Source organism: Lepidochelys kempii, chromosome 2 (assembly GCF_965140265.1).
Source record: "Lepidochelys kempii isolate rLepKem1 chromosome 2, rLepKem1.hap2, whole genome shotgun sequence".
NCBI lineage: Eukaryota > Metazoa > Chordata > Testudines > Cheloniidae > Lepidochelys > Lepidochelys kempii.
The window spans coordinates 247935123-247948965 of NC_133257.1; the positions used below are offsets into that span (position 1 = coordinate 247935123).

A 13843-nucleotide genomic window follows, 5' to 3' on the forward strand; every position below is an offset into this window, starting at 1 on the left:
GATGTGAGAAAACCTGGATTTGTGCAGGAAATAGCCCAACTTGATTGTCATGCACATTGTGTGGAGAGTTGTCACTTTGGATGGGCTATCACCAGCAGGAGAGTGAATTTGTGGGGGGGGGTGGGGGGTGAGAAAACCTGGATTTGTGCTGGAAATGGCCCACCTGATGATCACTTTAGATAAGCTATTACCAGCAGGACAGTGGGGTGGGAGTAGGTATTGTTTCATATTCTCTGTGTATATATAAAGCCTGCTGCAGTTTCCACGATATGCATCTGAGGAAGTGAGCTGTAGCTCACGAAAGCTTATGCTCTAATAAATTGGTTAGTCTCTAAGGTGCCACAAGTACTCCTTTTCTTTTTGCAAGATTCTTCAGTTCAAGTTCTTATGCTTTTAAAAAAGAGTAATAGAATGTGTATTTTTAATTAATTAATTAATTAAATATAAAAACTACATTTGAACTGAGGATTTCCAGGAAAATATACTTTTTGTGATCACTTGCTCCAAGTTTCCCTTCTGTTCTGATATTCTCTGTTAGTTCCTTTCTGTTGGTATAGCTAAGAAGTTTGGACCATCCTCTTGTTGGAATTTCCACATCTTATATCAAAAAGCTGTCTTCTATGTAATATAGCAATCTCTTTGATGTGATTTGGGCTGTGATGTGTGTAGTCTAACAGATATGAGTAGCTAAACTCTCCTGTGAGAACAAGAGGCTGTGAGTGTGAATAATTGCTGGAATATTTGGTTCTTGTTCTCCTCCCGTGAAAGCAGCCTGTACCAGGTGGGATACTCACCAGCAAAAAATCACCTCCTCTGTTTTCAAATACAAATATATAAAATGGTGGAAAAACCTGTATGTTGTATTATTTGAGAAATAATATGAGATCATGTAATTGAAGGCTATATTGTGAAACATACTTAGGAGCAGAGTTAAGGTTACACTGACAACTTCAGCCCTGCTCTTTAACTTTAGCTGAGTAGCCCTTGGCATAAGTCAAAGAGGGCTGCAAAAGACCTGGGACAGCTAAGCATCAGGCTTGCACAGATAAGAGCGGCCAAAGGAAGTTTTGTTTTATGCTGGCAGTGACCGGCTCAGGGAGTGCTAGGGCAGCCTGGGATTGCTGGGCATAGGGATGCTCAGGTCACACCACTTACCCCTTATGCCAATGCACCGGGTGGCATAAGAGGCACAACCCAAGGATGACTAAACTGAAGCAGTTCAAAAGGAAGAGAAAATTGGGACATTTAGCTTTGTCATTTCCGATCTTTTGAATGCTTAACAAATTTGTCCTAACTTATGTCTGATTCTCCTCTTATTTACACCAGAGGAAGGGCTTGTCTACACTTGAAATGCTACAATAGCATAGATGTAGTGTTGCAGCTGTGCCACTGTAGCGCTTTGTGCAGACACTATCTACACCCACCGGTTGGGGGGGGATCTCCTGTCAGAGTAGGTAATTCCCCTAAATGGCCCACCTTGCTTATCACCACAAAAGGTTCTCCCCCTCCCCCGCTCTCCTGCTGGTAATAGCTCACCTTACCTGATCACTGTCGTTACAGTGTGTATGGTAACACCCATTGTTTCATGTTCTCTGTGTATATAAATCTCCCCACTGTATCTTCCACTGAATGCATCCGAAGAAGTGAGCTGTGGCTCACGAAAGCTTATGCTCAAATAAATTTGTTAGTCTCTAAGGTGCCACAAGTCCTCCTTTTCTTTTTGTAGAATTCTTCTGTTGACCTAACATGGTCTACACCAGGAGTTAGGTTCGCTACACTACGTCTCTCAGGGGTGTGGCTTTTTCACACCTGTGAGTAATGTAGCTGGGTCGACCTAACTTTTTAGTGTAGACACAGGCCTAAATCAGAAGTAACCCCTTGGAGGTAAAGGGAATTTCACCAATGTACAACTGGTGTAAGTGAGACTAAAACCAGACCTGTAGACTTTATAGATGGAAAGCATTTTAAAAAACCCTGTACTAATAAAGCAAGTTTTTTTTAAAATTTCTGAATACCCTTTATATTTTTAGCAAAAGTTAAATTGTGTCTAACTCTGTTAGTCATTACTGGATTTTACCTGGTAGAGAATGGATATGGATTCTGACTTCATGACCTTTGTAGGACTAGTGCAAATGGCCACTGACTTCAGATAATTTGACATAATTTAACTTGTTAGTGCATGTCAATCAGTCAAAAGAAAAGGACATCTTTCTACCAGTGATAAATTAGTTTCTGGTATTAATTTACTGTTAATTACATGGAAGATGATGAATGGCATTTCAGGTAGCCATGTAAAAAAACTAGCTTCATAATGTATTCCTATATTCCAGTGGTCACCATTATAAAGTTAACTCTTACCAACAGATGTGCTGATATTTCCTATGGCTAGATAGTTATTTTGTAAATATAGAAAATGTATTGGTAAATGTCTGTTTCCTCTTCCCACTCTCCCGTTCCTCCCTGCCCCCTGCCGCCCCAGTGCTTTTTCTATCAGGGTTGGAAGTGATCAGCATGTACCCAGGTTCCAGTAGGATTGTTGGGGGGGCTGTACATTCCTTAGACATCTGGCCACGCCCTCTTGCATTCAAGGAATGATGCTGGGCATGCTTAGCAAGGCCCAGCACTCGGGCAATATACTGACTCACCACCCAGCCCATTATTCCTGGGATGCTGGGTCACTATATTGCCTGGATTCTGCATGCATATCCTGAGAGGCTGAGGAGAAAGAGGCCATCCCATGCTACAGAATGGAAGTTTTACTTAAAAGTTTGTAAACGGCTGGGATTGATTTTTATGTGTGTTTTTTTTGTTTTGTGTAATCTCTGATCAGAGGTTATTCCTCTTCTCTTATACACAATGGTTTACATTCATGTTCTTTTTGGGAAAGTATAATTTTCTGCATGTTGTCAAATAATTGGTCTCATGGCATTTCAGTGAAAAGTACCTGCAACATCTTGGTTAAAACATTTCATGCATATAAAAAAAAATCCCACGAAGGTCTTGTCTGCCAAAGATTGTACTGCGACATGATTGAGTTTGCATGATCTGTCTTGTTTGTAGAATGAAGACATTTTGCATTGATGTCTTAGCCTTTACAGTTGAGAGGTCTACATATGGCCCATTAATTTTCCATCAGTACAATGTTAGTAGGTCCCTGGAGTTCTCTTTATTGATGGTAGATGTTTACAGTTGTCTGTGCAGGATGAAATAATGCCTGACTTTATTATGTTTCAGTTGACTATTTCCTTCACCACTACCTCTCTTTAGATGTTGCTTGTAGCTTTCTTTTAATACTGTTAATTTAATGCTCAGACCTGTCTATATTTAAGATGTATTTACAAACAAAATATACATAGTGTAACTTGTGATACATTTTCTCAGAAGAAAAATATAAAATGAAAACAAACAAAAGCCCCCTCTGACTTCAAGTTACATAAATGAACATATGTAGTGGAGTGGGGATAAATAGTTTTTGAAGTCTGATTGATAGTTATGTGCACATACCAACAATGGAACAAAACCCCCTAAAGTGATAAGCTCCATTACATCCTTTTGCACACTCATGTGTCGTTAAATTGCCACGCATTACACTTTTTTCCCAATTTTCATAGGCTTTGTTTATAATTCTAATTCCCTACAAGTGAATATTAAAAAAGATCCTGCATTAAGTCTAAACGGTCTGCTTTATAAACTAATTGGATTGCTTAATTTTTACCTTTTCTATGGCATTTTGCATAGTTACATGATTAAGAATTAGCTGCTCACTAGGAGATAAACTGCTAATTGCATCCAGTAAACCTATTTAATGAAATGTTCTTGTCTAATTCATGAAGTTAAGAGACTGATTTGGTAAGTGAGATGGGTAGCTATAGCTGAGTATATGTGCAGTTTGGTATTACATTTTTTAACCTTCAGGTAATTCTTGTAGGAATAAACTGTATTGCTGGAGTACAGCAAACGACTTATGTTTGCCTTGCTAACATATCCAGATTTTATTCTCAACCCTGCAGTTTGGGAGACAATAGGAGGAAGCAAGGAGCAATAATGGTTATGCACATGATTTTGCAAAGGGTCTACTTAAAGAGGAGATGGCCTGCTCCCAAAACAATTTGTGCAGAGTTGGGGAGGACAAAATACATGAGTCATCCCAAACAGGATTTGGGAACGAGATGTACTGCATAATCTGTCACCATGGATGGGGATGGGTGGGCTTTTGAGGAAGACAAAAAAGGATTTTATTGGCAAATTATCAAAATAGAAAAATCACACTGCTGCTCCGTATTGTACCTGGCTGCAGCATCCCCCAAGGAACTCTTGCAACAGCCAGGGACTGAGGACATTTTGGCCACACCCCCCATTCCGTCAGCCACACCTGTGACTCTGTGGTCTGCAAATGGTGAGATAGAGCAGCTATTCGAGCTCTGTGCCGTTGGAGGAGTCCTCCACTCAAGAGGACTCTTGAGTTGGTCACTGCAGGCTTTAAATCTGCTTTGTGTTTCCAGAACAGTACAAAGCAAACTTAAACGGGCTGCAGGGTTTGGCTCCAATGTATATAATCTAAACACTGTATTAAAAAATGCTTTATAAATTTACCAGTGCATTGCTGTGGCCACCTTTACAGTGTAACAAAGGTGCTGTTTAACAGCAGAGGTTAACACTACGCAATAGTTCAGGACCAGAATTGAAGAATGATCCATCTGACTGAAAATCAGGCCATAAAAGGGTAAAGTACTGCAAATGATACAAGGAGAAATCTTGGCCGTAGTGAAGTCAAGATATACTAGCATTGGAAAGGGTTCAGAAAAGGGCAACTAAAATGATTAGGGGTTTGGAACGGATCCCATATGAGGAGAGATTAAAGAGACTGGGACTTTTCAGCTTGGAAAAAGGGAGACTAAGGGGGGATATGATAGAGGTCTATAAAATCATGAGTGATGTGAAGAAAGTGGGTAAGGAAAAGTTATTTACTTGTTCCCATAATATAAGAACTAGGGGCCACCAAATGAAATTAATGGGTAGCAGGTTTAAAACAAATAAAAGGAAGTTCTTCTTCATTCAGCACACAGTCAACCTGTGGAACTCCTTGCCTGAGGAGGTTGTGAAGGCTAGGACTATAACCGGGTTTAAAAGAGAACTGGATAAATTCATGGAGGTTAAGTCCATTAATGGCTATTAGCCAGCATGGGTAAGGAATGGTGTCCCTAGCCTCTGTCTGTCAGAGGGTGGAGATGGGTGGCAGGAGAGAGATCACTGTTAGGTTCACTCCCTCTGGGGCACCTGGCATTGGCCACTGTTGGTAGACAGGATACTGGGCCTTTGGACCTTTGGTCTGACCCAGTATGGCCATTTTTATGTTTTATGTCACTGAGAGTTTTGCTGTTGATTTAGATAGGGCCAGAATTTCACTCATAATATTTTTATTTGACAGTTCACATTTGGTTCACTGCCACACTTTTATTCCAGTATAGAATGTTTATTAATTTCATACTTGTTAATCCCTGATGCACGTATTACTTTAAACATTTATGGATGTTCTTTGAGTTTTTATGGATCATCTTCACTACAGAGTAAGGCTGTTGTATGTTTGATGAACCAATTTAAAAGATAATGTGCTATCACTCACAAGCAATGCTTGTCTTCTGAATAAAACTTTAGAGAAAGAAGAAGTCCACTTCACTGGTAGCTGATATATCGGTGTCTCTGTTTTGACTGTTTTCTAAGGTATTTCCCTTCATTGAACGTTTTAATTTGGGTGGTTCCATTTCAGCTAATTTTTGATAATGTACATTGTAGAAACAATCACTTTAAATGAATTACCACAGATAAATATTAATGAACATAGATTTATTTCCATTTTTCTGTTTAATCAGTATTTTAGTGCTTTTAATTTTCTTCTTCTTCTTCTTCTTCTTCTTCCCTGTTTACTGCCGTTCATTTCCCACTTGGGCATATTTAATGACTTTCTATTTCTGCAAAGAGGCATAAAAACAAACAGTGTGGATTGCCTGTAGGATGTCAGAAACCCCATAGAGGGGATTAACACTACAAACTTAAAAGTTCAAACTCTTCCATTTGCTACTGGTGTGAAATCGCCTTCTCTTCTGTAGTGTTTCCATATTCCATTAACTGTAGCTCTCAAATGTGAAGGCAACAAAAACAGGAGTGTTTGCCACTTTGATTCTTTATATTGGGATTGGCAAAACTCTGAACAAGTAGAATAGCACCTAAATTATCACCTTCATCCCAGCTATAGAGGAGGGTGATCCTTTTTGAATGACTTTGCTGTGCAGACGTACATTAAGTATTCTTTGCTTTGAGGCCCTAAAACAAAAGTATGCCCTTTTTTATCCTTGGGTTACATATTCAAAAACTGCTAAACAAAAACTGCATAGAATAGGTTAATTCCAAATCTGCTTCACGAAGCCAAATTAACTGCTTTGTTTTCCATGATCTTAACTAGAGTAGCAGAATGTCTTCACTGTTAAATCAGATTAAACAATTAGCTTATCCTGATGCCTAGGTTTGTCTCAAAATCATTGATCTGACTGAATATGCCTTCCACTGGAGAAATTCAGATATTTGATTGTAGATTGATTTTCTGTCTCTCCTATAATAGATTCATTTGGAAGGTAAATATTAATGTCAAATTGGCAAATTGTGGGAAGCAAATTGGCACATTAAGATGTATTGTCCATGGAAGCTAGAGGAAAAGGCAACTCTTGAAATTGTCACTTTAAGTTCTGGCCGATCCCCTTAAGAGCATCAACAATGCAGAGAAACATGGAACACGTCAAGTTCTCGTTCGACCATGCTCTAAAGTAATTGTCCGGTTTTTAACTGTGAAGCATGGTTACAATGGTGAATTTGAGATCATTGACGATCACAGAGCTGGGAAAATTATTGTTAATCTCACAGGCAGACTGAACAAGTGTGGTGTGATCAGTCCCAGATTTGATGTTCAGTTGAAGGACCTGGAAAAGTGGCAGAGCAACCGTTTGCCTTCATGTCAGTTTGGGTAATAGTGCTGACACCTTCCGCTGGCATCATGGACCATGAGGAAGCAAGGCAAAAACACACAGGAGGCAAAATCCTGGGATTCTTTTTCCAACACTTGTAAAACAGGCATACTAATAACTTGTTCAAATGGAAAAAAAAATGTACTAGACAGTCAGAGGTAAAAACTGTGTTTGAAAAAGTACCAGTGTACCTTCTATCCATCAACAGCCCAGCATGGTGTTTGGAGGCATTGCACATTTGGAAGAGCAGAACTATTTGCAAAAGCTACAAAACAAAAATAAAATTCCCTCTGAGATGTGGACTCTGAAGTCTTCAGCACTTACTGATTTTCCTTTTGTCCTAGATAAAATATCCATGTTTCCAACCTCAGACTGAAAGGGATAATAACGTGATTCTCTTAAAATGATGATCTGAATGCCATATTTGGACTTCAGTTACACTGACACATAACCAGAGTATGTGAAGAGATTTCTGATGCTCTCTCATTGTACACTGATGCTACTGTGCTCACAATCTACCTGAATGAGTGTTAACTCAATAAAGAGGGTAGATAGAATTACATTGCTACTTTCTCTTATAAATAATCTAATCAGGTGATTAATTGGAGAGAGATTTTAAATGCTGCCCTATGCCACTTGCCAATCACATTGGAGGAAGCTGCTCTTTAAAGAAATTCCATGTATTAGGGCCATTTTCTAATCTATTTTTGAAATATGATAAAGTATTAAAGGCATTATTATACTGTTATATGTCTTCTTTCAAGGCTACAGGGCTTTCAGATGACGAAGTGAAATGGCAAAAAACAAAATCCAGTAGTTGTGGAAAATTAAACACCTTGTATGGTTTAATGAAACGTCATAATTTCAATTGACAATATTTCTGTTCCCACTTCTAGGGGTCATAATGTTTACTATACCAGCACCTGGCTTTTATCAGTGCGAACACAGGATTTAAAAAAGTTTATCTTTTGCTTTCCTTAGAGAATATTTTCACCCTGCAGCTCTACGCATTTGGTGAGCTTTATACCAGATCATTCTTTTTTTTTTCCTGAGCATATACAGGCCTTTTTGTTATTGCCAGATTTTTCGAACGCTCTCCTTATTGTTGCTGGACTCCGGTGTAAATAGAAGCAGCTTGCTTTTTGCCAGTTTTGTCTCCATCTTCACAAATAATTAACTCTTACTGCCCCAGGCCAGCAGAGGGAAAACAGGCATGCACTGATTAAAAAGGAAGATGGCGGGATTGGCCTAACAACATCTAAAAGCAAATGTCTGGGTGGTAGCACCTAGGACATTCCTGCAAGTACTTCTCTCTCCTATATATATATATATATATATATATATATATATATATATGTGACCTCCCATCTCAGCAAATGAAACTGAGACACTTAAGAGCCACATGGGCAATCACGGAGTCACAGAAATTTGTAAGCCACCCACCTCTTGTACTGAGAGTATGGGCCATATCCCACAACAAAACCTCCATCGGCCCTAATGACTGGCTGTCCTCAAATCAGTGAGGAAAAATGAATTCCATTACTATCTCAACTGTATCAGGACTGAAGGCTGCAAACCACATCTTTCTTTCTTTCTTTCTTTCTTTCTTTCTTTCTTTCTTTCTTTCTTTCTTTCTTTCTTTCTTTCTTTCTTTCTTTCTTTCTTTCTATGCCTATTGTGACTGGGGTCCTTGTGGGAGCCAGCTGAGGTTACTCAATTAGGGTGAACTGCAAAGAATGGGGCAGACAAACTCCAAAACTGGTGGATATTTCAATACTTAGATTTACCAAGCCAGCACAAAACAGCTTCTTTTTTACCTCACTGGTTGCTCAGAAGCCAACAACACAGTTCCCTTAAAGTAACCTACCCTCAGGCCTCCACCTAGTTACCCATGTGAAGAATGATGAAGATTACTGATGAAGATCAATATACATACAGACATGAGTTCAGTTCTTGAGGTTCAGATTTCATAGCAGAGATGGTGAGCTTTGTAGTTGCAAAGAGTTCTAAAAGAGTTCTTTTCGAATTTAGCCCATAGGTTATAGTCCAATGTCCAATATCCTGTTAAGGGTGTACCAGCATAAATGGGATCTCAATCTGGTGACTCAAACTTCCCCTGATGAAGCTTAAGCAGATCTGAGATAAAAAGGATTGTGACCCAAACATCTTTTATACAATTTCAAGCCTCCTTTGACAGGTTGGAGTCCCTCAGGGAACAATAGGCCCTCATTTCTTAAGCATCGTCATTAATTATTCACACAGATTAACATAAGGCAATTGCCTGTTTTTCCACCATTCACAGGTGATTTGCTATACACTTGTCATAAATATAAAGGGAAGGGTAAACCCCTTTGAAATCCCTCCTGGCCAGGGGAAAGCTCCTCTCACCTGTAAAGGGTTAAGAAGCTAAAGGTAACCTCGCTGGCACCTGACCAAAATGACCAATGAGGAGACAAGATACTTTCAAAAGCTGGGAGGAGGGAGAGAAACAAAGGGTCTGTGTCTGTTTGTATGCTGGGTCTTTGCCGGGGATAGACCAGGAATGGAGTCTTAGAACTTTTAGTAAGTAATCTAGCTAGGTATGTGTTAGATTATGATTTCTTTAAATGTCTGAGAAAAGAATTGTGCTGAATAGAATAACTATTTCTGTCCGTGTATCTTTTTTGTAACTTAAGGTTTTGTCTAAAGGGGTTCTCTATGTTTTTGAATCTAATTACCCTGTAAGATATCTACCATCCTGATTTTACAGGGGGGATTTCTTTATTTCTATTTACTTCTATTTTTTATTAAAAGTCTTCTTGTAAAAAACTGAATGCTTTTTCATTGTTCTCAGATCCAAGGGTTTGGGTCTGTGGTCACCTATGCAAATTGGTGAGGCTTTTTATCCAACATTTCCCAGGAAAGGGGGGGTGCAAGTGTTGGGAGGATTGTTCATTGTTCTTAAGATCCAAGGGTCTGGGTCTGTAGTCACCTAGGCAAATTGGTGAGGCTTTTTACCAAACCTTGTCCAGGAAGTGGGGTGCAAGGTTTTGGGAAGTATTTTGGGGGGAAGGACGCGTCCAAACAGCTCTTCCCCAGTAACCAGTATTAGTTTGGTGGTGGTAGCGGCCAGTCCAAGGACAACGGGTAGAATATTTTGTACCTTGGGGAAGTTTTGACCTAAGCTGGTAAAGATAAGCTTAGGAGGTTTTTCATGCAGGTCCCCACATCTGTACCCTAGAGTTCAGAGTGGGGGAGGAACCTTGACAACACTTCAAAGAGAGATGAATACAGTGATATCCCATGTTTACAATTCATTTAAGTGCTAGGTTTCAGAGTAGCAGCCGTGTTAGTCTGTATTCGCAAAAAGAAAAGGGGTACTTGTGGCACCTTAGAGACTGACAAATTTATTTGAGCTTAAGCTTTTGTGAGCTACAGCTCACTTTATTGGATGCATTCAGTGGATGTTCTTTTGATCTATGAATTAACAGAATACAGTATAGATAGGAACTGTTGATTACATTGTTGACCCCTACCCATATGTATGTAAATACACAAAAACACAAACTTTATCTCCCCATATGTCTTTAAGTGTTGAATCTGAGTAATTTATCATGCAGGATGTTTAACCCTTTCTGGCCATGCATCACACCTATTCACTGGAAAGTGTAACTTCCCTGTGGGGAGAAGGCTTCTGTACAGGTAACCTGTATGGAAAAAATCCAAATACTCTTTGTGTATGATAGCTATGACTCTGCTGCTCCCCCCTTCTCATAACCAAGGACCCTAGAAGGTGTGGGATGGATGGGAATGATATCAGGGACAAGAAGCAGAGACCCTGCCCTGTGACTTCTCCTATGATCACCATGGCAATACAGTGGAGAATTGGAAGGTTTGCATTCCACTTATCAAGGTAATCACAACCACCAAATAGGAAGCCATGGAGTTCACTGGCCAATAGGAAGGCCATCATTGCTGGTTACATGGCCACCACCAATTTGGATGGCTGGAAGCCCGTGGTATCTAATATTTGTTCACCATCACTTCAGACTTGCTATTGGTGCTAATGTTCCCCTTGTTGCTGTTCTGCCACTCTAGACCTGTTATAAGGGTAGGCCAGTTGTCTGGTGGCAGTTTTCAAACTGTGCACCAGGGTGACTCATATTCTGATTCTCCTTTATCATTCACTCCCATGTTTGTCATGTTTATCTTTCACTTGCCTGAGGGCTTAATGAATTGCACATTGCACATTCCACAAAAGGGAGAATTGACAATGTAACCCTTTTAGCACTGAGTGTGGAAAACACAATATGGAGTAGAACAGTGTCTCTCAACCTTTCCAGATTACTGTACCCCTTTCAAGAGCCTGATTTGTATTGCGTACCCCCAAGTTTAACCTCACTTAAAAACTACTCGCTTACAAAATCAGACATAAAAATACAAAAGTGTCACAGCACACTATTACTGAAAAATTGCTTACTTTCTTATTGTTACCATATAATTATAAAATAAATTGATTGGAAGATAAATATTGTACTTACGTTTCAGTGTATAGTATATAGAGCAGTATAAACAAGTCATTGTCTGTTTTTACTGTTTTTACTGACTTCGCTAGTGCTTTTTATGTAGCCTGTTGTAAAACTAGGCAAATATTTAGATGAGTTGATGTACCCCCTGGAAGACCTCTGCTACCCCTGGTTGAGAACCACTGGAGTAGAATAAAGTAGATCAATATGGGAATGACATCAGGGACATTAGAGATGTAAATAAAGATGGTTGCAACTGATGAGGTCAGCCTGGACAGTGAGTAAGATGATCTCTTAGCAGCAGGTGGGAACATAAAAATTCACAAACATTTGTGATGACAACTCCATAGACCCTGATCTAAATCTCATTGAAGTCAGTGAAAGTTTTTCCATTGACTTCAACAGGATTTCAGTCAGGCCCCTTCTGGCTGAGGGATCCAGTTCATTTGTTTGGGATGTTGTTAGCTGATAAATCTTTTCTTTGAATTACTTATCACTTTGTGTGCTGTGTGTAGTATTTGGTTAAAAGAATGCTTTTAAGTATGCTTTGCTGGTAGGTTGAAATTGACTCCTATCACCCAAGGTGTGTTACAGGTGGGTGCATAGATTCTGCTGCATGAACTTATTGAGGAAAAGGAGAAAGTTTAACACACAAATTTTAAAGGAAAAAAATGGCTTGGTTTCAAGAAAGGCCAACAAGCAGAGGGTTATTAAGTACATGATGGCTGTAATCAGGAATAACTATTATACTGTCAATAGAAAATGCACATTGGAAAAAAGTGCTTTCAGGGGGTTGGAGATAAAAATAAATGTAAATAAAATTACTAACCCTGGGAGAAAATATTGGGCTATTCTAGCAGATAAAGCTACTCTGTGGGAAAGAGTAATGGAAAAAAATAAGAGTGGCTGCTGGCATTTCAGATTCCACAGTCTAAAAGCTACACTGCAGAGTGGCCTGTCTGATACATGTGTACCCTTGAATGTATTCCACTAAAATAATATTCTGTGGTTTGTACGTGCTTATCTGATAAATCAGTAATGAGAAGTTGTGGAAATCAACACAGTGTTGTAAGAGCAGACACACTCAGGCATACTTCTTAATTGGGAATAGTTTAAAAGGACTTTGCTAAAATATTAACTTTTTCTGTATTTATTACTAGGAACTATGTATTTGAAAGCATTTAGGTATGGATACAAGCTTTCTTCTTTTAGAAAGCAGCCCTCTTCTCACTGATGCCATAGTCCACATAATGTCTTCCATTTACCATGATCCAGAGAAAGAGAGAGAACACCCACTGCTTTCAGCTTGCATTACAGTTCACTAAATTTGCAATACTGGACCCATAGAGATGAATGAGGTTACTTACTGTAATTGGAGGTTCTTTGATATGAGTGTTCCCTTTCTGTATCCACACATGGTGTGCATACACACCATGAGCTTGAGTTTTCTCCAAACAGTATCCATTGGCCCACACATGCGCAGTATCTCCCCTAATGCTCCTGACTGAGGGTATAAGTGGCAGTGTGGGTTGATGCCATTCCAGTTCCTCTTCTTACCACAAAGCAACCAAGTCCTAAGCAGAGGGTGGGTAGTAGAATACAGATAGGGACCACACATCTCAAAGAACCTCCAGTTACAGTAAGTAACCTGCTCTTCTTCTTTGAGTGATGGTCCCTATGTGTATTCCACATGTGGGTGACTTGTGAGCAGTGATCAGTGTGAAGGTGGGTGCAAGGAAGCTTATGGCAGAGCCATTCGTAAGATAGCTTGTTCTACTACTGCATCCGCGGCTGCCGCGAGGGTCAGAGCATAGTGTGATCTATCCACACATTTACAGCACCATGTTGTGGCTTTGCAAATGTTTTGCCATAAAATATCCACTAACAAAGCCAAAGAAAGGTTTCAGAGTAACAGCCGTGTTAGTCTGTATTCGCAAAAAGAAAAGGAGTACTTGTGGTACCTTAGAGATTAACCAATTTATTTGAGCATGAGCTTTCGTGAGCTACAGCTCACTTCATCGGATGCATACCATGGAAACTGCAGAAGACATTATATACACACAGAGACCATGAAACAATACCTCCTCCCACCCCACTGTCCTGCTGGTAATAGCTTATCTAAAGTGATCATCAAGTTGGGCCATTTCCAGCACAGATCCAGGTTTTCTCACCCTCCGCCCCCCCCCCCCCCCCACACACACACACAAGCTCACTCTCCTGCTGGTAATAGCCCATCCAAAGTGACCACTCTCTTCACAATGTGCATGATAATCAAGGTGGGCCATTTCCAGCACAAATCCAGGTTTTCTCACCCCCCCCCAC

The 13843-nt window shown here is 39.8% G+C and overlaps 1 protein-coding gene and 1 pseudogene across 12 annotated transcripts in view; both read left to right on the forward strand.

Annotated features, from left to right (window-relative positions):
* Nucleotides 1–13843, forward strand: part of DIP2C (disco interacting protein 2 homolog C) — a 485644-nt gene that overhangs the window by 222507 nt on the left and 249294 nt on the right. The gene's annotated exons all lie outside the window — the stretch shown is intronic.
* On the forward strand, nt 4192–7117 carry LOC140907946 (small ribosomal subunit protein uS8-like; annotated as a pseudogene).